This window comes from Scyliorhinus canicula, chromosome 1 (genome assembly GCF_902713615.1).
Source record: "Scyliorhinus canicula chromosome 1, sScyCan1.1, whole genome shotgun sequence".
Taxonomy (NCBI): domain Eukaryota; kingdom Metazoa; phylum Chordata; class Chondrichthyes; order Carcharhiniformes; family Scyliorhinidae; genus Scyliorhinus; species Scyliorhinus canicula.
Genome location: NC_052146.1, coordinates 45,234,225 through 45,261,334, shown reverse-complemented (window position 1 = coordinate 45,261,334; position 27,110 = coordinate 45,234,225).

Genomic DNA, 27,110 nt, shown 5'->3' with positions numbered 1-27,110 from the left:
GTTCAAATTTGGTTACAGGAATGATCCAGTGCAGCTAAGACTGTAGTTTGGAATATAAGAAAAAACAAAATATGTCGCTCTCAGGTACTCCAAACTATACATGTGCAATGGTCTTCTTCTAATTTTACCATCCTACAGATGTTCTTCCGGTTAAGCACATAGGAAATTCCATTATTAATAAAGTAAATGAATTATGTAAGATGAATCCAGTAATTCTAGAGCATGATTTGTTAGCATCTGAATTCATGGAATAATGTAAATTATCATAAACTGCATTAATCTTGCATACGAGAATTGTGGTTATAGGATACTTTTTATGACTCTATGCATTACAAATGTATTATGTGAGTAAATATAAGATCTATGGCCTAAAGTTAGTGAAGCATTTAAAGTTTTATTGCTCTTATTCTACAGATACGCCTGCAATAAAATACTTGTAAAATATTCAGTGACTGTGCATAAACTCTAGCTGACAGAATCATTTGCGTTTCTATGATATTTCCAAAGCTAATTCATTAAGCTCAGATTTATTGATTTTTTTTTAAGTATAAATATAAATGAACATAGGGACTCTGAAATAACTTTATTGCTTTCTTTCATTAAGAAATAGAGCTGGGGAAAAATAAATAAATGAAAGACAAAGTGAAAAGAGGAACATAAAGGACAAATTATGGAATGAGGAATGAATAATGTGGATAAGGAAAGTACAAATAGTGTCAAAATGGAACAAAATTATATAAATTAAGAATGAGAGCAATAAAGTACCCAGTAGAGTTGGAATAAAAGAACCAAACATGAGCCAAATCCAATCGCCAACCATCACTCTTTCCCCTCCCCATTCAAGCAATTCCGTTGTTTTCCCTCACTCCCAGGATATGAGTGTTACTGATAAACCCAGCTTTTAATGCACATTCCTGATTGCCCTTGAAAAGTTTGTGATGCGCCACCTTCTTGAACCGCTACAGTTCACGTGGTGTGCCCACAGTGCTGTTAGGGAGGGAGTTCCATCTGCGAGGGACCTGACTCTGGAGCTTTTGGCGTGTAGGAAAGAACTGTAAATGCAGTTTGACTTGCCGTCCATGGATAGGACGGTGCGGCAATTGAGGTGGGCGGAAGGGAAGTGTATGAGAATGGGGAGAAGGCTGGTCGTCTTTTGGCTCACCAGCTGAGGCGACAGGGCACAGATAGAGATTTTTTTTTTCTTTTTCTTATATAAATTTAGTGTACCCAATTCATTTTTTCCAATTAAGGGGCAATTTAGTGTGGCCAATCCACCTACCCTGCACATCTTTTGGGTTGTGGGGGCGAAACCCACACAAACAGGGGGAGAATGTGCAAACTCCACACGGACAGTGACCCAGAGCTGGGATCGAACCTGGGACCTCGGTGCCCTGAGGCAGCAGTGCCAACCACTGTGCCCCGTGCTGCCATAGAGACATTATTCTGGTCAGCGATCTGGAGGGTAGGTTGGTCTCCTCACTGGATTCGCCGGGGGACGGACGAGGGATGGCAGAGTTGTTGGGGGGGTCTAGAGTTTCGTCAGGTCGCGGAGGAGCTGCGGGAGTAACTGAAGGTGTCCATTGTCCCTGGAGGAGATTCAGGCAGCGTTGAAGCAGATGCAGGCAGTGAAGACACCAGGACCGGATGGGTTCCCAATGGAATTTTGTATGAAGGTTTCAGATCAGTTGGGTCCATTGTTGTTGAGTATGTTCAGGGACTCTTTTGTGTGGACACACTTGCAGGGACAAGGGGACGGGCATCCATCTTTCTGCCCCTGACAAAGGACGAGGATCCCACAGATTGTGAGTCGTCTCATCCAATCTCCCTGTTAAACATGAATGCCAAGTCATTGGCCAGGGTTTTGAAGTTGGAACCTTGTCTCCTGGAGGCAGCGGGGGAGGATCAGACAGGGTTTGTTAAGGGGCGGAGGTCGTTGTCGAATGTACGTAGGTTGCGGAATGTGGTCCTTACTCCTGTGGCCGGGCTGGTACTGAAGATATTGTTTCATTGGACGCGGAGAAGGCGTTCGACTAGCAGGAGTGGAGGTATCTTTTTGCAATGTTGGAGAAGTTTAGGGCTAGTCCTGGGTTTGTGTCGTGAGTATGGTTGCCGTATGCAACTCCGTTCACTTGTCTTTGAACCAAAAGCATGAACCCCGGGTCCTTTCGGTTGAATCGGGGTACGAGGCAGTGGTGTCCAATATCTCCCTTATTGTTTGCATTGGAAATCGAGATGTTGGCCTCTGCGCTGAGGGCCTCTATTGAGTGGAGTGGGATTGTTGGAGGTGGGATGGAGCACCGGGTGTCATTATACGCTGACGATTTACTGCTGTACTTGAGAGACCCGGGATCATCCATAGGAAACCTTATGGGTACTTTTCATCACATGGGTGCCTTCTCAGGTTACAAGTGAATGAATATTTTGTGGTGGGTGATTCAGGGCGGGACCAGATTGGGGGCGTGGTTACCGTTTCGCTTGGCAGGGACTAAGTTTCAATAACTATAGGCCCAGGTGGCGAGAGTTGGGGACAGCTTGGGAGGTTGAATTATCCTAGCCTGGTGGGTCGAGTTAAGGCGGACTTGCAGAGTTTTGTGAGGGCCACAAACAATCCAGCACGAGTTTTCAGGATACAAAGAAATAACATTTATTTACAATAACATATATATACACAACAGCAGCAGCAACTTCCCTTGCTGCTCCCTCCTCTCTCTCTCTGCTGGTTCCAAACTGGCCAGCTCTATTTATGCAGGGAGTCTGCTAATGATTTCTCCGCCCCCTCATCGGGGAAGCTCATACTCCCATAGGATTGTGGGATTGCCATTAGTCCCCAGCCAGTGGTAAGCAGGCAGGTTATAACATCCCTCCCCCCAAAAGCCCAAGGAATCCACCAAAGACCCTGGCGAAAGAGGGCGTCGGACTCGTTTTGCCGCAAGCCGGACACCATTTGCACGAGGCGGGGGGGGGGGGGGGGGCGGTGCTTCAGAGGGAGAGACAGGCAGGGGATTTAGCATTGCCAAATTTAGAATTTACAGTGCAGAAGGAGGCCTTTCAGCCCATCAAGTCTTCACTGGCCACTGGAAAGAGCAATCCACCATAATCCCGTAACCCGACCTACCCTTTTGGACAGCGAGGGGTAATTTAGCATGGCCAATCCACATAATCAGCACATCTTTGGACAGTGGGAGGAAACCAGATCACCCAGAAGAAACCCACGCAGACACGGGGAGAAAGTGCAATGTCCACGCAGTCAATCACCCGAGGCCGAAATTGAACCCAGGACCCTGAAGCTGTGAGACTATCAGACCATAAGACATAGGAGCAGAATTAGGCCACGCGGCCCATCAAGTCTGCTCTGCCATTCAATCATGGCTGATATTTTCTCATTCCCATTCTCCTGCCTTCCCCCCATATCCCCTGGTCCCCTTATTAATCACAAACCGATCTATCTCTGTCTTAAAGACACTCAGTGAATTGGCCTCCAAGGCCTCCTGCGGCAAAGAGTTCCATAGATTCACCACCCTCTGGCTGAAGAAATTCCTCCTCATCTCTGTTTTAAAGGATTATCCCTTTAGTCTAAGATGGTGTCCTCTGGTTCTAGTTTTTCCTACAAGTGGAAACATCCTCTCCACGTCCACTCTATCCAGACCTCGCAGTATCTGGTAAATTTCAAGAAAAATCCATCCTTCTAAACTCAAGGCAGCAGTGCTAACCACTGTGCCATCATGCTGTATTATTATTGGGTAGCTAATGCGGAGAAAGTCATAGGGTGATGCGGGGACCCTGGTGTTCTCTGGGTTCAGGTGGAGTCAGAGTCATTTAGGGGACAAGATTGTGGGTACCGGCAAAGGCACCACTTCCATTGGCACCAGCAAAGCATTCAAGAAACCCAGTGATGGTGGCCATGTTAAAAACATGGAGGCAACTTCACCAGCATTTAAATTGGGGGCAGCTTCAAGGCTGGCTCCCATTTGTGCTAACCACCTGTTTGAGCCGGCGAGGCTGGATGTCACATTCTGTGGCTGGAGAGAGTGGGGGATTTATTTTTGGAGGGGCGGTTTGCCAGTCTGGAGGAGCTGGAGGAGGAGTCTGGGCTGGTAGACTCGGACAGGTTTAGGTACCTCCAGGTGCGGAGTTTTGTTAAAAGGTATTTTTCGGCTTTTCCGATGGTGCAGCCATCTCCGTTACTGATCCGGATTCTCTTCTGTTCGGGGTCAGAGGAGGGCAGTATGTCCGGCAAGTATGCGGGGGGGGGGGGGGGGGGGGGGGGGGGGGGGGGGTGGGGGGGGAAGAGTTGAGTTCTGTGGACCGGGTGAAGGCGAAATGGGTGGAGGAACTGGGGCCACTGATTGAAGCGTGGGTTTGGAGTGAGGCGCTGCAGTGGGTGAATGCAATGCCTTATCCAATAAAAGATGGTGTTTCGGGTGCACCCGACAAAGGCGAGAATGAGCCGTTTATTTCAGTGGGTGGAGGATAGGTGCTAGCACTGTTCTACGGGGCCTGCACACCACACACACATGCTCTGGTCCTTGTCTTGTTATGCTCTAGGCGTAGCATAAATGGCTTCCTTGTGGTGCACTTGACAAAGGAAGGTTCAGACGTGGAGATAACTTCAACACATTTATTGAACTATTTACAATTCTCCTACACGGATTCACCTCTACTGTTAATCCTTCTATAGCTACTCAGACTGACAAACCAGTCTGCTACAATCCATGTGGTGGGAGTGATATTGAATCAATCCTGTGTCTGTACTCACTGACTGTCTCCACTGGAAAGAGGCAGATCATGTGTGTGGTGTCCTTTACATATGGGTTGGTGTAATGCCCTCCTGTGGTCGTGTCACCTCTGTGTGTATCGTGAATGCCCATTGGTCATGTCCTATCTAACTGTTCTATTGGTTGAGTGTCTGTGTGTTATATCTCTGGTGCTCCCTCTAGTGTCTAGCTAGTCTACATGTATTTACATTAACCCCTTGTGTATTTACAGTGATGCATATCACCACAGTCCTGTTCTAAGCTGGTGGGTTTTTGAAAGTCCTTTTTAGATACTGCGGACGGGTGCGGGGGAAGACATCTTGGCCTTCACCTCATTGGCAGCGCAGAGAAGGATTCTGTTGGGTTGGAGATTGGCAATGCCACCGATCGCCTTGGCTTGGCTGGATGGAGTTTTTGTACCTCGAGGAGGTTAAGTGCACCATGAAGCGGTCGGTGGAGGGTTCTATTGGGGATGACGGCCATTTATATTGTATTTCAGAGAGTGATTCGCTGTTAGCTGCTGGGGGGTGGGGGTCTGGTCTTTTTTTTTGTTTTGTTTCTCTTGTTTTATTTTAAAGGTATTTGTTTGTGTGAAAAACTTAATTAAAACATTTCTTAAAAAAAGGAAGGGAGTTCCAGGATTTTGAGCCTGTGACAATAAAGAAATGGTAATATAGTGCCAAGTCAGAATGGTGCGCCTTGGAGGGAAACTTGTTTAATGTTGTACTCAATTCAGGTCTTACAAATAAAATTTATTATTGTCAGCAAACTTGCTGACACTTGCAGAATTCAAGCCTTCTTGCCTATAAAAATACAGTACGCTTGCCTAAGTCCAGAAAGTTCCATGGCAGTTTATCAGAGCCAAGACTTAAGGAGCGAAGTATATATAGAAGGTCTGGCTGAAGTTGAGCAAGACAGTACCATGTGGTCTACTAGCACAGAACACTGTCGACCCAGGGCCTTTCACTGGTCAGGACATTGGCTCACATGTTTATCAAGAGCTGAGCAGGGAGAATCCTGGCCCCATGGACTGGCCAAACTCTCTGTATTCCATGGAAGAAGCCAGGTTGACCAGTTATTAATAGACTAACAGGGCCTGGGGTATTGCACACCCACCTTATTACCAATTATCAGATTACCAATTCTGCCAGCAAGGATTGATTCCAGACTTCCATCACCATGCATTTCAAATTGATGCACCTTGACCTCAATTTGAAGGGAAGAGGGCAGGGATCAATACAACAGCAAAGGGGATTGCCGACTTCAGATTTGTATCAAAATGAGTAACTAATAATAATCTTTATTAGTGCCACAAGTAGGCCTACATTAACATTGCAATGGCGTTACTATGTGTGGCGCTAACAATTGTACACAAAGACTCGAGATATGTACAATCGAGGCTTTATTGCTGTGTGATGTTATTCCTCCGTCGGCAGCTGTAGAATAGGATCTCAGTGACTCACACGCATATTTATACACAGGCTCCCTGTGGGCGGAGCTAGCCGGCAGGGGCTTACTGGAGGAACCTGTGTTACAGGTACAGCCATACATCCCCCTACTGCAAGTACACATATCTACAGGGTTATATCACCACACTATGAAAATCCCCTGTTCACCACACTCCAGCACCTGTTCGGGTTCGCAGAGGGAGAATTCAGAATGTCCAATTTACCTAACAAGCACGTCTTTCGGGACCTGTGGGAGGAAACACACGCAGACACTGGAACAAGCTGCAGACTCCGCACGGACAGTGATCCAAGCAGGAATCGAACCTGGGACCCTGGCGCTGCGAAGTAACAGTGCTAACCACTGTGCTATCATGCCGCCCGTAGTACTAAGAAGCTGGGACAAATTGGAATGGTTCTGGGGGTTTTTTTGTGGAACATCTGGTCAGTTAGTAATGATGATGTATGATGCTTTTCGCCTCCTTAGCCAAACATTTTAACTTGAAAATTCTGTCTTGGACAAATCATTTTAATTCCCTCTAAATTGTAAAATTTTGTTTGTGAGTACAGCAGATGGTGCAGTGCTGTGTACTGGAGAATAATAATGAGATATAATAATGTACAATCTGAACTATAGGTAACAAATATGTACAGCAATGTGGAAGAGTGAGGAGGGGGAGCTGTATAACAGTGTGGATGAAGAATGAAAAGATCGCACAAAACTGTGCTCTTTCAAAACTAATGCTTTGAATATTTGTGATCCTAAGGTAATGTTGCATGCCAATGATTTCTGCCTGACCTTCACTGATTCTTGACACCATCATATACAAGAGAAAGGCACAGAGAGATGTCGCAAACGAGATACAGTTACTCATTTGTGAGGGGTAAGAATTGGGTTCTGGAAAAATAAATACCCGTCAAGTGGAATTTTCCAACTCTGCTCTTTATGAAATGAAATGAAATTAAAATCATTTATTGTCACGAGTTGGCTTCAATGAAGTTACTGTGAAAAGCCCCTAGTCACCACATTCCGGTTCCTGTTCGGGGAGGCTGGTACGGGAATTGAACCGTTCTGCTGGCCTGCCTTGGTCTGCTTTAAAAGCCGGCGATTTAGCCGAGTGTGCTAAACCAGCCCCTGGTAATCTTACGTTTATTTTTATAGTCACATTTTTATAGGTTATTTGTTATATTCATATTTATACTTTGTCAGAAAACAGAGGTAAGTTTAGATGGTCCCTATTTGTATTGTTAAATATTTTAAAAAGGATATAGATTAAAGTGGGTTTAATTTTAAAGATTGTGTAAGAAAGGGTACAACTCTAGTTAGATTAATTTTAAACATAGGTGTTTGGTTTCAGTTCAGACTGTGTTTCTATTGTAAGGGTTTTTTTATAGCACTGCTGCCTCACGGCACCAAGGCCAGGTCACTCAATGTCTGTGTGGAGTTTGCAAATTCTCTCCGTGTCTGTGTGGGTCTCACCCTCACAACCCAAAAATAAATCCAGGCTAGGTGAATTGACCACTCTAAATTGCCCCTTAATAGGAAAAAAAAAGAATTGGGTACTTTAAATTTATTTTTAAAAAAGTAAAGGCTCCTTCCTGTTGATTCCCTCATTTCCCATTTCTTTTACTTTGCCGTTATCATATTTGATCCATGGATGTTTAATGGGCATGTATCTTTAAGTCGAGCAGTGGAAGTGAGGAGCTCAAAAATTGCAAAATAGTACACCGTGCTAGCTTTGAACAGCAGAGCTCAGCACATTTGGCACCCAAGAAAGATCAGAGGGACTTGGTTCGATTGGTTGGCTTACATAAGCACATTAGAACTAGGAGCAGGAGTAGGCCATCTGGCCCCTTGAGCCTGCTCCACCATTCAATGAGATCATGGCTGATGTTTTGTGGACTCAGCTCCACTTTCCAGCCCGAACACCATAACCCTTAATCCCTTTATTCGTCAAAAAACTGTCTATCTTTACCTTAAAAACATTTAATGAAAGAGACTCAACTGCTTCACTGGGCAAGGAATTCCATAGATTTACAACCCTTTGGGTGAAGCAGTTCCTCCTAAACTGAGTCCTAAATCTACTTCCCCTTATTTTGAGGCTATGCCCCCTAGTTCTGCTTTCACCCGCCAGTGGAAACAACCTGCCCGCATCTATCCTATCTATTCCCTTCATATTTTTATATGTTTCTATAAGATCCCCCCTCATCCTTCTAAATTCCAATGAGTACAGTCCCAGTCTACTCAACCTCTCCTCCTAATCCAACCACTTCAGCTCTGGGATTAACCTAGTGAATCTCCTCTGCACACCCTCCAGTGCCAGTACGTCCTTTCTCAAATAAGGAGACCAAAACTGAACACAATACTCCAGGTGTGGCCTCACTAACACCTTATACAATTGCAGCATAACCTCCCTAGTCTTAAACTCCATCCCTCTAGCCACGAAGGACAAATTTCATTTGCCTTCTTAATCACCTGTTGCACTTGTAAACCAATTTTCTGTGACTCATACACTAGCACACCCAGGTCTCTCTGCACAGCAGCATGCTTTAATATTTTATTGTTTAAATAATAATCCCGTTTGCTGTTATTCCTACCAAAATGGATAACCTCACATTTGTCAACATTGTAGTCCATCTGCCAGACCCTAGCCCATTCACTTAACCTATCCAAATCCCTCTGCAGACTTCCAGTATCCTCTGCACTTTTCGCTTTACCACTCATCTTAGTGTCATCTGCAAACTTGGACACATTGCCCTTGGTCCCCAACTCCAAATCATCTATGTAAATTGTGAACAACTGTGGGCCCAACACAGATCCCTGAGTGATACCACTAGCTTCTGATTGCCAACCAGAGAAACACCCATTAATCCCCACTCTTTACTTTCTATTAATTAACCAATCCTCTATCCATGCTACTACTTTACCCTTAATGCCATGCATCTTTATCATATGCAGCAACCTTTTGTGTGGCACCTTGTCAAAGGCTTTCTTTGACATTACAGGCAATGAATTGGCCAAAAGGCCATGTTCTGCCCAGTAACAGTCGGCAATTGGATTCTACCCAAGTGGAATGATTTTTAAGAGAACAAAGGAAAGCACAGTGAGGTCCTGAACACTCAGAACATTACAGACTGAAAGCCGAAATTTCGAACTGAAAGCCTAGATTGAAGGAAGATGCGCTTGAGTACAACCATCTGAAACAAAGCCTTGTATATTTTTACTTTCACTGTTATTTTTACACCCCCCTTTTCCTCTCTGTGTTTGTTTGTCAGTCTTGTGTGTGTGTGTGTGTTTGGAACGGATTTGTTTATTGTCACGTGTATCGAGGTACAGTGAAAAGTGTTTTAGTACATTTAGTACATAAAACATAGAATAGTACAACACAGTACAGGCCTTTCAGCCCACGCTGTTGTGCTGACCATTTACCCTAATCTGAGATCAACCTAACCCACACCCTTTAAATTTACTGCTGTCCATGTGCCTGTCCAAAAGTCGCTTAAATGTTCCTAATGACTGACTCCACCACTTCCGCTGACAGTGCGTTCCACACACTCACCACTCTCTGTGTAAATAACCTACCTCTGACATCACCCCTATACCTTCCTCCAATCACCTTAAATGATGTCCCCTCGTGACAGCCACGGTAGCCTTGTGGATAGCACAATTGCTTCACAGTTCCAGGGTCCCAGGTTCGATTCCGGCTTGGGTCACTGTCTGTGTGGAGTCTGTGTGGGTTTCCTCCTGGTGCTCCGGTTTCCTCCCACAGTCCAAAGATGTGCAGGTTAGGTGGATTGGCCATGATAAATTGCCCTTAGTGTCCAAAATCGCCCTTAGTGTTGGGTGGGGTTACTGGGTTATGGAGATAAGGCGGAGGTGTTGACCTTGAGTAGGGTGCTCTTTCCAAGAGCCGGTGCAGACTCGATGGGCTGTATGGCCTCCTTCTGCACTGCAAATTCTATGATATCTATGATTTCCGCCCTAGGGAAAAGTTTCTGGCTACCCATTCTATCCATGCCTCTTATCACCTTGTACACCTCTATCAAGTCAACTCTCTGCCTTCTTCGCTCCAGTGAGAAAAGCCCTAGCTCCCTCAACCTTTCTTCATAAGACATGCCCTCCAGTCCAGGCAGCATCCTGGTAAATCTCCTCTGCACCCTCTCCAAAGTATCCACATCCTTCCTGTAATGAGGAATGAGGCAACCAGAACTGGACACAATATTCCAAGTGTGGTCTAAGCAGGGTTTTATAAAGCTACAGCAAAACCTTGCGGCTCTTAAACTCAATCCCCCGGTTAATGAAAGCCAACACACCATATGCCTTCTTAACAACCCTATCAACCTGGGTGGCAACTTATAGGGAGCTATGTACGTGGACCCCAGGATCCCTCTGTTCCTCCACGCTTCCAAGAATCCTGCCTTTCATCCTGTACATGAAAGTAAAATGCATAATAGGGCAGCTCAAGATACACAATGTAAATACATAGCCACAGGAGGCATCGGGTGAAGCATACAGAAGTGTAGTATTAATCATATCAGTCCATAAGAGGGTCATTTAGAAGTCTGGTAACAGCGGGGGAAGAAGCTGTTTTTGAATCTGTTAGTGATTTGTGTGTGTGTGTGTGGAGGGTGAGTTAAAGAGCGGGGTTAGGAATTAGATAAATGTTAACCTGTTGCATTTGCTGCATATTTAATTATAGTTACTGTTATTAAGAAAATTAATTGTGTTTAACTTTACAAACGTAGTGACTATAGTTATTGGGCAGCCAAGGGCCAAGAATTCGGGTGTTTTTCTAAGAATTATTTATTAATGGCAATTGTGTTGCAACTCTGGGTCAAATGGGGCTGGAGTTAACCTCACACTAGCCAGGGTGCCGTAACACTACTGCTGGAGAGTTTGCAATGAGAAAAATAAACAGGAGCTGGAGGGAAGAATGTGGGGTGGGATTCTCTCAGCCCGGGGCCGGGCCGGAGAATCCCCGTGACCGGGCCACGCTGCCCTGACGCCTGCACGCAATTCTCCACAGAGCAGAGGATCAGCGCAATTGGTGCCGGCGTGTTTGGCCTTGCTCCGGTCGCGGGCCGCTCCAAGCATCCGGCCCGCCGATTCTTGGGCCAGGATGGGCCAGCGGCTGTCGTGGAAATGCTGAGTCCCGCCGGCGGCGTTCTAACCTGCTCTCAGCCGGTGGGACCTCAGCGTGGAAGCGTCGGGTGTGGCCTGTGGGGATGGGAGGGGGGCGTCGACCCCAGAGGGGCCCTCCGATGCAGCCTGGCCTGCGATCGGGGCCCACCGATCAGCGGGCCGGCCTCTCTGGCTGGGGGCCTCCTTTCCTACGCCCCTGTAGTCCTGCGCCATCTTGCGTTGGGCCGGCGCGTTGAAGGAGGCCACTGCGCATGCGTGCGATGGTGCCGGCGCCACTGCGCATGTGCGGATCCTGCGCCGCCCAGTTCGTGCCAAGTCGGCAGTTGGTGCGGCGCAAACTACTCCAGCGCCATGCTGGCCCCCTATAGGTGCCGGAATTAGCCCTGGCAGCGGCCCGTTCATGCCATCGTAATAACCCTATTATTAGTTTTTCCAATTTAGTGTGGCCAATCCACCTAACCTTCACATCTTTTGGGTTGTGGGGGTGAAACCCACGCAGACACGGTGGAGAATGTGCAAACTCCACACAGACAGTGACCCGGGCCCGGTATCGAACCCGAGTCCTCAGCGCCAAAGGTGGCAGTGCTAACCACTGCGCCACCATGCCGTCCTCAGCCCTTTTAAGTTTTAGTGTTTAACTGGATCCAGGCAGCTGGTATAGGAAGCTGGACAAGGAACAGCTTTCAGCTCTGCTAGTAGCAGGAAAGCCATTCAATGGCGTATTGAATGCAAAAGCTAAACTGAAGGACAGTTTGGTTCTAGACATCAGGGAATGGAAAAGAAGCGACAGGAATATTGAAGTTCAAAGAAACAAAGGGGAACTGCAATTGAACAGGGTGTTTGTTATTCATTGAAGTTAAAGTCAGACCTGGGAAGAGAAGAGATGAGATGATGAGGTTGGCTATAGAAAAGCTACATATCTGAAGCAATCATAAATTAGGTGTCCTTATTTCTAGCCTTTGAAAGCAAATTATTATGTTGGAGACTGAGCATTTGAGTGACTGTATAGAAGTTTGGATGCATGTTCCAATTCAAGACAAAGGAATAATGAAAAGAGTTGGAAAACCTGGAGGTAGATCTTTGCTGAAACAGCCGAGAGAATGCTTTGTTTGAAATGTGAGTTGCAAAACCTGGAGGTGGGTCCTTGATGAAAAGAGCTGACAGAAAACATTGATTTGAGAGAACAATTTAAATGTGCCCTTTTGAGAGCGGAATGCGGAAACAGTTGTGTGACAATCGTCTGGGGGGGGGGATTCTGAGGAGAAATCCATGTAAAATTGAGTCGCATCTGCCACTTGGTTTCAAAGTGGGCTGTGTCTGACCACAGTTAGCCTGTTGGGTTACAGGAACTGTGTTTTTACTGATAACATTATGCTGTACGACATACTTTGTACCCTGTGTTTTCCTTAAAACCTGTGAACATTTGTAAACATAAGCGGGAGTGAAAGAGTATGAAAATGAAAACTGCTTTATTGTCACGAGTAGGCTTCAATTGAAGTTACTGTGAAAAGCCCCTAGTCACCACATTCCAGCGCCTGTCCGGGGAGACTGGTACGGGAATCGAACTGTGCTGCTGGCCTGCTTTAAAAGCCAGCGATTTAGCCCAGTGTGTTGCAGCCCCTGTATTGTATTGTATTATAGTCAAATTTTCCATGTTCAATTTTAAAAATTGGTTATTAAAAGCTAATTGCTAGCCCCTGGTGACTCTGTTCCTCCATGTTTTGGAAAAAAAAGTAAAAGTTATGGTGCGGGATTCTCCGTCGGCAGGATCCTGCACTTCGCTTGCAGCGCAAACATGCCCACTGATTTCCTAATGGCGTGGCGTGCCCACAAAGGGAAACCCCATTGACCGGTTGCCGGGATGGTGCATCCCACTGCCTGCAGATGCAGGAACCTGCCCATTGTCGTTTGAGCCAGGCTTTCATTCTGGAACCTTCCCATTCAGTTATAATATCAACTGAGATCGTAACAACTTAAAGTTCCTTGTTTAAAGATGTATTTATATACAGAACCTTTGGGGTGGAATCATTTTGCTGTTATAATATAAACTCAATTTTACTTTAGTGCAGATTAGTATGGATTTTTCAATGTCACAACATAAAAGAATTAGAATGTTCACATTTTGAAAAGTAAAATGACAGTGCTGTTTAATTATATTTGCTTTGCTTTCATATGAATTACACCTTTCCCTTATTGACAGATGATGCTAACCTTTAAGATCTGACATTATGATTTATATTTTTTTGCATTGTCGACGGTGCCAGAAATTCTCCTGCTTTTGCATTTGATAACTTCCATTTTAGTTTGTTTAAGATTGTACAGGCAGAATTACTTTCTGCTACTTCCTAGGCAAGCAAAGAATATTGAGCGCCTTTACTTTTTTTTCCTATTTAATTGAAATCTCCTGGAGTTTAAATATAGTCTGGCGACGATAAAACCCATTACAGGGCAAGTATCCTTGTAGCTTAAAGACAATCGCTGTATAAGTAACCACAGTCTCTGCACTCCTCCAATTCTGTTCTTTTCTGCATCACCAATTTTATTTGTTCCCCCAGTGATGGCTGGGCCTTCAGATACCTAGATCCCAAACTCTGGAATTCCCTGTCTAAGCCTCTCCAGCTCTCTAGCTCACTCTCTTCCGTAAAAACGAGCACTCTGTCCAAGCTTTTTGATCATCTGTCCTAAAATCTCCTTCTGTGACGTGGTGTCGAATTTCAGTCTGATAATTATTCCTGAGAAGAGGCTTGGGCCATTTTACCATTTTCTTTTTTTTAAAAATAATTTTTATTGAAAGAATTTTTTACATGAAAATATTTACCCCAACTAACTATAAAATATTACAAAATATTCCCTCTTAACAAATATCCCCCCCCCCGCCCAAACTCGCGCGCGTTGTCCCTCCCCCCCTCCCCCCTCCCCCAAAAACAAACAAAGCAACAATCAACATCAGACATGAACTGCGAGCAAATTTGCCCGCGTTTCAACCGTAAATAACCCACCACAACCGTTGTTGCCACCCCCCCCCCTCCCCCCCCCCCCCCCCCCCCCCCCCCCCCCCCCCCCCCCACCCCCCCCCCCCCCCCCCCCCCCCCCCCCCCCCCCCTCCCCCCCCCCCACCCCCCCCCCCGGGTTGCGCTGCTGCGACCTCTGTACCCTATCTCTGAGCCAAAAAGTCGAGAAAGCTGCCACCGCCTGAAGAACCCTTGTACCGACCCTCTCAGGGCGAATTTGACCCTTTCCAACTGAAAAGCTTGCCATGTCATTAATCCAAGTTTCCACGCTTGGGGCCTCGCGTCCTTCCACTGTATTAGTATCCTTTTCGAGCAACTAGGGACGCAAAGGCCAGTACTCCGGCCTCTCTTGCCTCCTGTACCCCGGCTCCACCCCAACCCCAAAGATCGCAAGCCCCCATCCTGGTTTGACCCTGGATCCCCCACCCTCGACACCGTCCTTGCCACCCCCTTCCAGAACTCCTCCAGTGCCGGACATGCCCAAAACATATGGACATGGTTCGCTGGACTTCCCGAACACCTGACACATCTGTCCTCACCCCCAAAGAACCAACTCATCCTTGTCCCCGTCATATGGGCTCTATGTAGCACCTTAAATTGAATGAGGCTAAGCCTCGCACACGAGGAGGAAGAATTAACCCTCTCCAGGGCATCAGCCCATGTCCCATCCTCTATCTGTTCTCCCAGCTCCCCCTCCCACTTGGCTTTCAGCTCCCCTACTGATGCCTCCTCCGCCTCCTGCATTACTTTGTAGATGTCCGATATCCTCCCCCCTCCGACCCAGACCCCCGAGAGCACCCTATCACTCGCCCTCCTACTGGGGAGCAAGGGAAACCCTTCCACCTGGCGTCTAGCAAATGTCTTCACCCTGCAAATGTCTAAACATGTTTCCCGGGGGGAGCCCGAATTTCTCCTCCAGCTCTCTCAGGCTCGCAAACCTCCCATCTACAAACAGATCCTTCAGCTGCCTGATGCCCACCCTGTGCCAGCTCTGAAATCCCCCGTCCATGTTCCCCGGGATGAATCTATGGTTCCCTCTTAACGGTGCCTCCATCAGACCTCCCACTTCCCCCCTGTGTCGCCTCCACTGCCCCCAGATCTTGAGGGTGGCCGCCACCACCGGGCCCGTGGTGTACCTCGTGGGAGGGAGCGGCCATGGCGCCGTTACTAAGGCTCCCAGGCTTATGTTGCCACAGGACGCCCTCTCCATTCGTTTCCAAGCTGCCCCCTCCCCTTCCATCATCCACTTGCGCACCATCGATACATTTGCCGCCCAGTAATACCCCGAAAGATTGGGTAATGCCAGCCCTCCACTATCCCTACTCCGCTCCAAGAAGACCCTCCTCACCCTTGGGGTGCCGTGCGTCCACACGTAGCTCATGATGCTACTCGTCACCTTTTTGAAGAAGGCCCTAGGGAGGAAGATGGGCAAGCACTGAAATAAAAACAAAAACCTCGGGAGGACCGTCATTTTAACGGACTGCACTCTGCCCGCCAGCGACAGCGGCACCATGTCCCACCTTTTAAATTCCTCCTCCATCTGTTCCACCAGCCTGGAGAAGTTCAGCTTGTGGAGAGTCCCCCAGTTCCTTGCCACCTGCACCCCTAAATATCTAAAACTCTTTCCTGCTCTCTTAAACGGGAGTCTCCCGATTCCCTCTTCCTGGTCCCCTGGGTGTATCACAAATACCTCACTCTTGCCCAAGTTTAGCTTGTACCCCGAAAAGTCCCCAAATTCTGCTAGCAGTTCCATCACCTCCGGCATTCCCCCTTCTGGGTCTGCCACGTATAGCAGCAGGTCGTCCGCGTATAACGATACCCGGTGCTCCTCCCCGCCCCTTGTCAGCCCTCTCCACCCCCCTGAGCCCCTCAGTGCCATCGCCAACGGTTCAATTGCCAGTGCGAAGAGCAGGGGGGACAAGGGGCACCCCTGTCTGGTCCCCCGGTGGAGCCCAAAATATTCCGACCTCCTACCATTCGTCACTACACTTGCCATCGGGGCCGAATAGAGCAGCTTCACCCATTTAATAAATCCCTCCCCAAATCCAAACCGTTCCAGCGTCTCCCACAGGTACTTCCACTCCACCCTATCAAATGCTTTCTCCGCGTCCAATGCCACCACTATCTCCGCCTCACCCTCCACTGCCGGCATCATGATGACGTTTAGCAGTCTCCGCACGTTCGTATTAAGCTGCCGCCCTTTCACAAAACCCGTCTGGTCCTCGTGTATCACCCTGGCACACAATCCTCTATCCTGGTAGCCAGGATCTTTGCCAGCAACTTGGCGTCCACATTCAGGAGCGAGATAGGCCTATATGACCCACACTGCACAGGGTCCTTGTCCCGCTTCAAGATCAGAGAGATCAGTGCCTGCGACATTGTCGGGGGCAGAGCCCCCCCCTCCCATGCCTCGTTGAAGGCTCGTACCAGCACAGGGCCCACCAAATCCGCATATTTTTTGTAAAATTCCACCGGGAACCCGTCTGGCCCCGGCGCCTTCCCCGTCTGCATATGCCCAATCCCCTTGACTAGCTCCTCTAACCCTATCGGCGCCCCCAGCCCCTCTACCAGCTCCTCTTGGACCTTGGGGAATCTCAATTTGTTCAAGAAGCCCTCCATCCCCCCTCCCCTCGTCAGCGGCTCTGACCGATACAGCTCCTTGTAGAAGTCTCTGAAGACCCCATTTACTTCTGGCCCCTTCTGCACTACGTTCCCACCCCTCTCCCTCACTCCCCCAATTTCCCTAGCCGCATCCCGCTTGCGGAGCTGATGCGCCAACATCCTACTCGCCTTCTCCCCATACTCATAAATCGCGCCCTGCGCCCTTCTCCACTGTGTCTCTGCCTTTCTGGTGGTCAACAGGTCGAACTTAGCCTGCAAACTGCGCCGTTTCCCCAACAGCCCCTCCTCTGGTGCCTCCGCATATCTCCTATCCACGTCCAAAAGCTCCCCCACCAGCCTCTCCCTCTCCTGTCTCTCCCTCCTTTCCCTATGTGCCCGTATGGAGATCAGCTCCCCCCGGATCACCGCCTTCAGGGCCTCCCAGACCATCCCCACCTGCACCTCCCCCGTGTCATTAGTGGCCAGATATCTTTCAATGCTCTTCCGGACCCTCTTACACACCTCCTCATCCGCCAGCAACCCCACATCCAGGCGCCACAGCGGACGCTGGTCTCGCGCCTCCCCCATTTCCAAATCTACCCAGTGCGGCGCATGGTCTGAGACCGCTATGGCCGAGTACTCCACTTCCCGTACTTTCGGGATCAGTCCCCTGCTCAATACAAAAAAGTCAATTCTAGAATAGACTCTGTGGACATGGGAGAAAAAGGAATACTCCCTCGCCCTCGCCTCCCAAACCTCCAGGGATCTACCCCTCCCATCTGCTCCATAAACCCCTTTAACACTTCTGCCGCTGCCGGCCTCCTACTCGTCCTTGAACTCGATCTGTCCAGCACGGGGTCCAGCACTGTGTTGAAGTCCCCCCCATGATCAGGCCCCCTGCCTCCAGGTCCGGAATGAGGCCCAGTAGGCGCCTCATGAAGCCAGTGTCGTCCCAATTCGGGGCATACACATTAACCATCACCACTTTCTCCCCCTGTAGCCTACCCTTCACCATGACATATCTACCCTCTTTATCCGCCACCACCTCCGCCGCCACGAACGACACCCTCTTCCCTACCAGGATCGCCACCCCCCCGGTTCTTTGCGTCCAGTCCTGAGGGAACACCTGTCCCACCCACCCCCTCCTCAGGTGGACCTGGTCCGCCACCTTCAAATGGGTCTCTTGTAGCATTGCTACATCCGCCTTCAGTCCCTTCAAATGCGAGATTACTCTCGTTCTCTTGACCGGCCCATTCAGCCCCCTCACATTCCAAGTGATCAGCCGGGTCGAAGGGCAGCCCGCCCCTCTCCCCTGCCGACTAGCCATATCCTGTCACCTGCTCGCCCCGAGTCAGCCCTCCCCTTCTGACCCGCTCCCCATGGCGATGGCGCCCTCCCCCCACCCCTCCGGTCCTCAACTTCTCCTCCCTGGCCTTTTCAGCACCATTTTACCATTTTGATAGTGGTGTATCAATGCAAGTTTTCCTTTGTACTGGACGCTTGTTCTTTAACTATGACAGTGTGAAGGTTAATATTATATATCATAGTGAAGAGATTACGTGCATTCCACAGCCCCACTGAAACTATGCAGAGAAGAATAAACATATTATACAGACCAAAAGCAAAAAGGTGTTAAGCAGGAGCCATGAACATTGTTAATCGATTCTCCATCCCAAGGGCAATTTTTAAACAATTGTAAGAGGAACATACTTTCATATTAAGCTAAAACCATTAAGCTTTTCTGCTTTCTCCACGTCAGTTAAATTGACAAAAGTTTAGAATTCTGCATGTTTGATTGTGAATAGAATGTAGTGAATGTGTGGAGGTCTGTAATGTGTTTTATCATTTTTGAATAAATGGAAGGGACATCTCTTTAACTGGACAATGTTTTTGGCAAAGTCAATGATTATATCAATGACAAAAATCATATGATTTTCAGATGGGGGAAGGTTGGCGCCATTCTTCCTTTCTTTATTTGACACGGGCCTAAGGGTGAAGGGCCACCTTTGATTGTCCCAATTTTCTAGGTCTGCCGGTGACCAGGGTCATGACATGCCCTTTTGTTCTAATGTCATCAGCAGTTTTTGGCACACAAAAACATTTTACATCTCTGACTTGCCACTTAACACCGATGCATTCTTGCAAAAATTAGTCCTCTAATGCCTGAGCGAGAGCCTGGCCGTTGATGTGTTATCTGTGTTGGTCTAACATCGACTGCAACTGGATGCAGTGAAATGAGAAACAGGCTTCTGACACAGGAGATGGTCCAACACTGTTTTATTGAACTTGCTGATTGTTGTACATAATTTGCTGTGGGTTGACACTCTATTAACCTAACTGATAACCTCCTACTGGCTTGACCAGACTAGCTCTCTACCACATGGTGATGATGTTCACTAGGGGGCTTGTGCACTGTGACTATCTCAGTAGCCATGTCCTGTGAGAGAGGGAGAGTCTTAATGCCCTGTAGGCTTTATAGTGGTGGTGTCCTGTCTGGTGATTGGTTGTTCTATGTCGTGTGTGTTCATTGGTTATCCTGTGTGTCAATCACTGCCTGTCTGCATCACATGAAATACATGAGTGGATATTATGACAGCCGTTTTATTTTCCATAAAGTTGTTCAGCAACCCCAAATTTGTTTTCCACGCAGTCTTTGATGGCATCCCGCAATTTGGCGTCCAGCTGCTGCAGGAGGTCAAAGTGCAAACACCAGATTGTCTCAATCATTGTAGCCCATTCAGATGGATCAAATTAAGCATCAGAAAACAATTGAGATTTTCTGATGCCGAGTAAGAAAGGTTTTCAAAGAGTAGATTTTGTCAATCAGTATAAACATCGTGGACGAGCCCTGTAAAAAAACAAATCCTATTGAGGGGGTAAATGAATTGAATGTTGTCCTTACATTTCTACTGTAGTCTAAATCCATCAGAGTATTGAAATCATCATGACTTGCTCCAAGTGACTGATCTGTGAATTGTCCATTTGTTGGAAATATACTAAGTCTCCTCTGTCTTGGGAACCTAGTTATTAACTCTACATACAAAGTTTCTTGTCAGTAAAGGAACATACTGCTTTTAAACAATAACTCCTTATTCTAAGAAGCCAGGGAAGCATATGTGTCAGTAGAAAAATAATCTGTGCGTGATGGTGTCACTTAAAATGTGGTGAGCTCCTCATAGCGGGTTAGGTGGATTGGCCATGCTAAATTGCCCGTAGTGTCCTTAAAAGTAAGGTTAGGGGGGGGGGGGGGGGGGGGTGTGTTGGGTTACGGGTATAGGGTGGGTTTGAGTAGGGTGATCATTGCTCGGCACAACATCGAGGGCCGAAGGGCCTGTTCTGTGCTGTACTGTTCTATGTTCTATATTTTGCAGGTTCGTGAAGGCAGGCAAAAATAAGTTGACTCAAACATCATCACTGGGCTTTGGTGGCAGACAATTGGAAATTGGTCACTAGAACCACCAGCAGTCAATACTGATCCATGTATTTCTCCTATCATCTTAGTCCAAGTCCCTTCACCAAAATCACCAATAGAAATTGTTGCTTTCCTCATGGATCTTTGGTGGAGTTGGCTGACTCAGAATGGCTAACATATTTACCCCAGTGCTGCACTTCAAAAGAAACTCGCTTTGGGCTGCTTTAATATCATGCATTGCTATGTAAAGTCAAGCATTAATCTATCAATTTTAAATCATTCCAAATTACCCTGGATAAAATAGAAATTTGTAATACTGACATATGCACACATAAAAGATATTAAATGTTGGGAAGCAAAGTAGCACAGTGGTTAGCATAGTTGCTTCACAGCTCCAGGGTCCCAGGTTCAATTCCTGGCTTGGGTCACTATCTGTGTAGAGTCTGCATGTTCTCCCCGTGTCTGCATGGGTTTCCTCTGGGTGTTCCAGTTTCCTCTCACAGTCCAAAGACGTGCAGGTTAGGTGGATTGGCTGTGCTAAATTGCCCTTTAAAAGAGATATTAAATGTTGAAAATATACAGCAAGTCAGTCAACATCTGAAAGAGGAAGATGGATTAGCTCTTTGAGTAACACTATTCTCCGTGAAATTCAGTCACTAAACCTTTCTGTATTGCCACATTTCTCCCCATCTTTCAGATCCAAATCCATAACCATGCTTTTTGTCAACTCCCAAAACTTCCACTTTAAAGCGCTTTGTGACATCCTGAGGTTGTGAAAGGCGCTAGTTAAATGCATGTCCATTTTTTAGTGTCCATTTCTTTGTTCCTCCCTATGGAGCAACTTGGAACATTTACTCCTATAGGGGAAACCACATAAATACAGGTTGTTGTTATTCGATATGGTTACACATCTCAAGAAATCAAAGCTCTCATTAATATACCACTTCATCACACCTCCGAGACAGATCTCAAAGTCCACCATATAAAATGTATTATTTTAAAGTACAGTCACTGTTGTATTGTTGGTGAACACCGTATTTATTGTGCACACAGCAACATCACACAACCAGTAACGGAATTGATGGCCTGACAGTGTGTTTTGCTGTTGGTTAAAGATGTTGGCAGAAACCCACGTTGTTCTTCCAAAATTGTCAGAGGAGCCTTTCAGTCCAGCTAGATTAGCTAAGAGAAAATGCAGCTGAGACTTTGAATTTCCATTACAGCAAAGGAGTGGTAACCGTAGCAATGCAACACTCCATGTAGATCAACAGTGCAGTAGATGAGAAGGATTGTACAACGACTAAGGGTCAAATGCTTGTTGTGTGAGTAACTGAGTAAATACTTCAATAAAGTGTTACCCTAAACTCTGGGATTTTTGTTCAACTCCTCGGTGATGGATTAATGGAATAAATGAATCAATGGATGTCCATTAACTCTGTTCTGTTCAGATACTGCCATAACGATAATTGAATTAGGCAGAGGAATATTAGGTGAACATCTAACGAGTTACTGATGATCACATCAGTGGTCGACACACAAATGGAAGGACCCAGAGTGAGCCAGCTGAAAGTGATTCTAAATGAACACAAGGCCAGAAGTAGAAACATGGGACACAACATTACTGTGTGAATGAGTTTGCAAGTTCCTTTCAAATGATCATAACAGCAATAATACATATTACATAACAGTGACAAATAACATAGAATAATGAGAGGGCTTCCTGGTCAACACTGCATTCTGCAACATCACCTTAGGGCTGGTTTAGCACAGGGCTAAATCGCTGGCTTTAAAAGCAGACCAAGGCAGGCCAGCAGTACGGTTCAATTCCCGTACCAGGCGCCGGAATGTGGCGACTAGGAGCTTTTCACAGTAACTTCATTTGAAGCCTACTTGTGACAATAAGCAATTTTCATTTCATTTCATTCATCACCTATAATTGCCTACGTCAGCTCCTCGGCTGCCGAAACCCTCATGCTCTCTCCAGACTTGGCTATTCTATTGCACCCCTGGCTGGATTCCCACATCCTACCCTCTGTAAATGTGAGGTCATCCAATACTCTGCTGCCCGTGCGCTCGTGTTCAGCCCTCACCCTGGTGCTCGCTGATTGGGCCCCTGCTTCAGCAAGGCTTCCATTTGAAAGCTCTCATCTGTGTTTTCAAATCCTTCCATCGCCTCGGTCCCATCCTATCTCTGTGATCTCCTCTCAGCCTCACAACTCTCCAAAGTAATTGTACTGCTCTAACTCTGAACTCTTGAGCATGCCTGATTTTAATCCCTCCACCACTGGGAGCCATGTGGTGAGCTGCCTGGGCCCAAGTTCTGGAATTGCCTCCCTTAATCCTCTCCTGCTTTCCTGCTTTAAGACATTCCTTGAAACCTGCCTCTTCGACCAAGCATTTGGTCATGTGACTGAATACCACCTGATGTAGTTCAGCATCATATTTCAATGAGGCCGGCACGTGGCACAGTGGTTAGCATTGCTGCCTACAGCGCTGAGGACCTGGGTTCGAATCCCGGCCCTGGGTCACTCTCCGTGTGGAGTTTGCACGTTCTCCCCGTGTCTGCGTGGGTTTCACCCCCACAACGCAAAGATGTGGATTGGCCATGCTAAATTGTCCCTTAATTGGAAAAGAAATAATTGGGTACTCTAAATTTATAAAAACAAAATTTAAAAATAAATAAATAAAATATTTCGATTTTAGAATGCCTTAGTGAAGGGAAATAGGACATTTTTTTTACATTAACGGCGCTAAATGAATACAGACCCCTGTTGTTATTGGTGTCCCATCATGGGGGGGTTCCTTCCATTTGAAAGTATAGCTTAATGGCCCCAAAGTCACGTACAATTTCTAAATGCAAACAAATTATCCATGGCAGTGCTAGGGACTTAATGAGCATCAATGTTTATGTGACTCTGACAATGTGCTGGAATATCTTCCAGTGATTTCATTCCATGGTGTTTTCTAACTCTGCACTGTCCATAATTTCTCCGTTCTGTAGAAGGGCCATTTAGATCCGAAACATTAACTCTTGTTTCTCTCTCCACAGACCAGCTGAGTTCACCCAGCACTTCTTGTTATTAATACTCACTTTCCCTCCCTCCCTCCCGAAGTGCTTCAGACTAACACATCAGGTGACCTGGGGACAGTCTCTTTTTCACCCCAACGACACAAGGGATCGATGTAAATTGCCGACAGAAACACAGAGAGCTGGGAAAGGGCTGTCTGCTGGGGTCAACCCTGCCGCTGGACAAAACTGAAAATGGTTTCCAATTTAGTAAGAATGGTTTAAAAAAAAAACACACACACATAGAACATAGAACATAGAACATAGAACAGTACAGCACAGAACAGGCCCTTCGGCCCTCAATGTTGTGCCGAGCCATGATCACCCTACTCAAACCCACGTATCCACCCTATACCCGTAACCCAACAACCCCCCCTTAACCTTACTTTTTTTTATTAGGACACTACGGGCAATTTAGCATGGCCAATCCACCTAACCCGCACATCTTTGGACTGTGGGAGGAAACCGGAGCACCCGGAGGAAACCCACGCACACAGGGGGAGGACGTGCAGACTCCACACAGACAGTGACCCAGCCGGGAATCGAACCTGGGACCCTGGAGCTGTGAAGCATTTATGCTAACCACCATGCTACCCTGCTGCCCCTACATCTACTGTGTTGAACACTCGGAGACGCTGGGATGGGGGCAGGGGGATGTACTGCAGTTCCTGGTTTTATTTACCATCTGCGATTTGAACTAGATTGATGGAACCCTCAGTGGGCGTTCACCTCATTAACTTTGGGCTGATAATCTGTTACTTTGTCCCAAACAGAAACTTGGGTGGAGACAAACTGCGATGATTGTCGCTGCCCCAAACTGCCTGTGGTGAATTATAAACACTAATAATCCACACTGTATTGTACAACATGTGTTGAGCCTGTACCTTGTATCAGATCATGTGTAGTTGCGCAGCTCTACCTATAAGGGGAGATGAGGAGCTTGTACTGGGCTCCACCCATGGCTCCGCCTATGGCTCCGCCCATGGCTCCTCCCCCTAACCAGAAGTATAAAGGTTGCTGTTGTGAGCCTGCCTGCCAGTTCATCAAGAGTTCATCTTGTAGGGGCAGCACGGTGGCCTAGTGGTTAGCACAACCGCCTCACGGCGCTGAGGTCCCAGGTTCGATCCCGGCTCTGGGTCACTGTCCGTGTGGAGTTTGCACATTCTCCCCGTGTCTGCGTGGGTTTCACCCCCACAACCCAAAAATGTGCAGAGTAGGTGGATTGGCCACGCTAAATTGGCCCTTAATTAGAAAAAATAATTGGCTAATCTAAATTTATTAAAAAAAAGAGTTCATCTTGTCACAGGCAGGCTCTGTTGTAAGACGATTAAAACCACTGTTCGCTTCTAACCACGTGTCGCGTGAATTGATGGTCTCATCAATTTAATCGTCTTAAGAAACAGTAAGGAATGACCATGGAATCAGCCCTCAAACCTGATCGACTGGAACTCGACCCACAGGATGCAGAGGCGAAAGAAATCTTTTCACACTGGCTCCGATGTTTTAAGGCCTACCTGGCTGAAGCAAGCCCTACAGAAACTATGGAGGAGCTGAAACTCAGTCTACTGCATGCAAGGGTGAGCCATCGTATATCTACTCAACTTAATTGTACCGGCTCATATACAGAGGCCCTGGCCCTACTCGACAGAATGTACGTGAGGCCCGTCAATGAGGTCTACGCGCACCACGTTTTTACTACTCGCTGCCAGCGCCCCACGGAATCGCTAGAATAATTCCTAAGAGACTTAAAAACCTTATCCCGGGACTGTAATTACCAAGCTGTAAACGCTGCAGAACATAGGGAACTCGCTGTCCGCGATGTCTTTGTTGCGGGCCTCAGATCCAATTATGTGTGCCACCTCATTCCCCGTGGACTCCGCGACCCCGTCATGAGCCCCCGACCAGCGACTACCCCAGGCCTGCACCGCGCGGCTACCCAGCCACTATGCTACTCCAGCCTGCCACTTTTGTGGCCAGCCCCAGCACCCGCGGCAGCACTGCCCGGCCCGCAACACGACCTGCAGCAGCTGCGGTCGCAAAGGACACTATGCCAGAATATGTCTGGCGAAGAAAGCTCCAGCCTCAAACCCTCCCGCAGCCCAGAGCACTTGCTTCCTGAATTTGCAGGCCCGCAGGCCCCGTGCGACTCATGGGGGCGGCCATATTGGGCTCCATCCTCTCCAAACTCGGCAACTCAGATCGAAGACTGCGACCTCAGCGGGCATTCACCACGGGGCCACTCCAGCACAGCTGATCGAACCGCCGACTACCCACAGCTCAGCGCGGTCACGTTGGACCAGTCGCTTCCGAAGCACCTCAGCAACTCCATGACGACCGTTGAAATCAACGGGTACAGTACACCGTGCCTCTTTGACTCCGGGAGAACTGAGAGCTTCGTACACCCAGATCTGGTAAGACGCTGTTCACTCCCTGTTTTTCCTGCACGGCAAACTATCTCCCCCGCTTCGGGCTCCCACTCTGTTCACCTCCAAGGGCGCACTGTCGCAACCCTAACGATCCAAGGCGCTAGCTACTCTAATTTTCAACTATACGTCCTCCCCGAACTCTGCGCCCCACTCTTACTGGGACTCGACTTCCAGTGTAGCCTCAAAAGTCTCACCGTCAGCTTCGGCGGACCCCTACCCCCACTCACCATCTGCAGCCTAGCCACGCTGCGAATCTCCCCCCCTCCTCTCTTTGCCAATCTCACTCCAGACTGCAAACCTATAGCCACTCGCAGCAGGCGGTACAGCGTGCAGGACAGGGTGTTTATCAGAACCGAGGTCTGGAGGCTCCTACGTGAGTGGATCATAGAGGCCAGTAACAGCCCCTGGAGAGCTCAGGTGGTGGTCGTCAAGACCGGGGAAAAATTTTGCATGGTCGTGGACTATAGTCAGACCATTAATAGGTTTACGCTCCTCGATGCGTACCCCCTCCCCAGGATGGCAGACATGGTGAATCAGATCGCCCAGTATCATATTTTCTCCACGGTGGATCTGAAGTCTGCATACCACCAGCTCCCAATCCACCCAGAGGACCGCCACTACACGGCATTCAAGGCCGATGGCCGCCTCTTCCATTTCCTCCAGGTTCCCTTTGGTGTCACGAACGGGGTCTCGGTGTTCCAACGAACAATGGACCGAATGGTGGACCAGTACGGGCTGCGGGCCACGTTCCCGTACTTGGATAACATCACCATCTGCGGCTATGACCAGCAGGACCACGACGCCAACCTCCATCGATTTCTCCAGACAGCCCAGAAACTCAACCTCACTTACAACATGGAGAAATGCGTTTTCCGCACGATCAGGCTAGCCATCCTCGGCTATGTCGTGGAAAGCGGAGTCCTGGGCCCCGACCCGGACCGTATGCACCCCCTCTTAGAACTCCCTCTCCCTCATTGTCCCAGGGCCCTCAAACAGTGCCTGGGATTCTTTTCATACTACGCCCAGTGGGTCCCTCAATATGCGGACAAAGCCCGCCCACTATTTAAGGCCACACTTTTCCCCCTGTCGGCTGAGGCTCGTCAGGCCTTCAACTGCATCAAGGAGGACATCGCCAAAGCGGCCATGCGGGCGGTGGATGAATTCGTCCCTTTTCAGGTTGAGAGCGACGCCTCAGAGGTCGCTCTAGCAGCCACACTAAATCAGGCAGGGAGACCAGTCGCATTCTTCTCC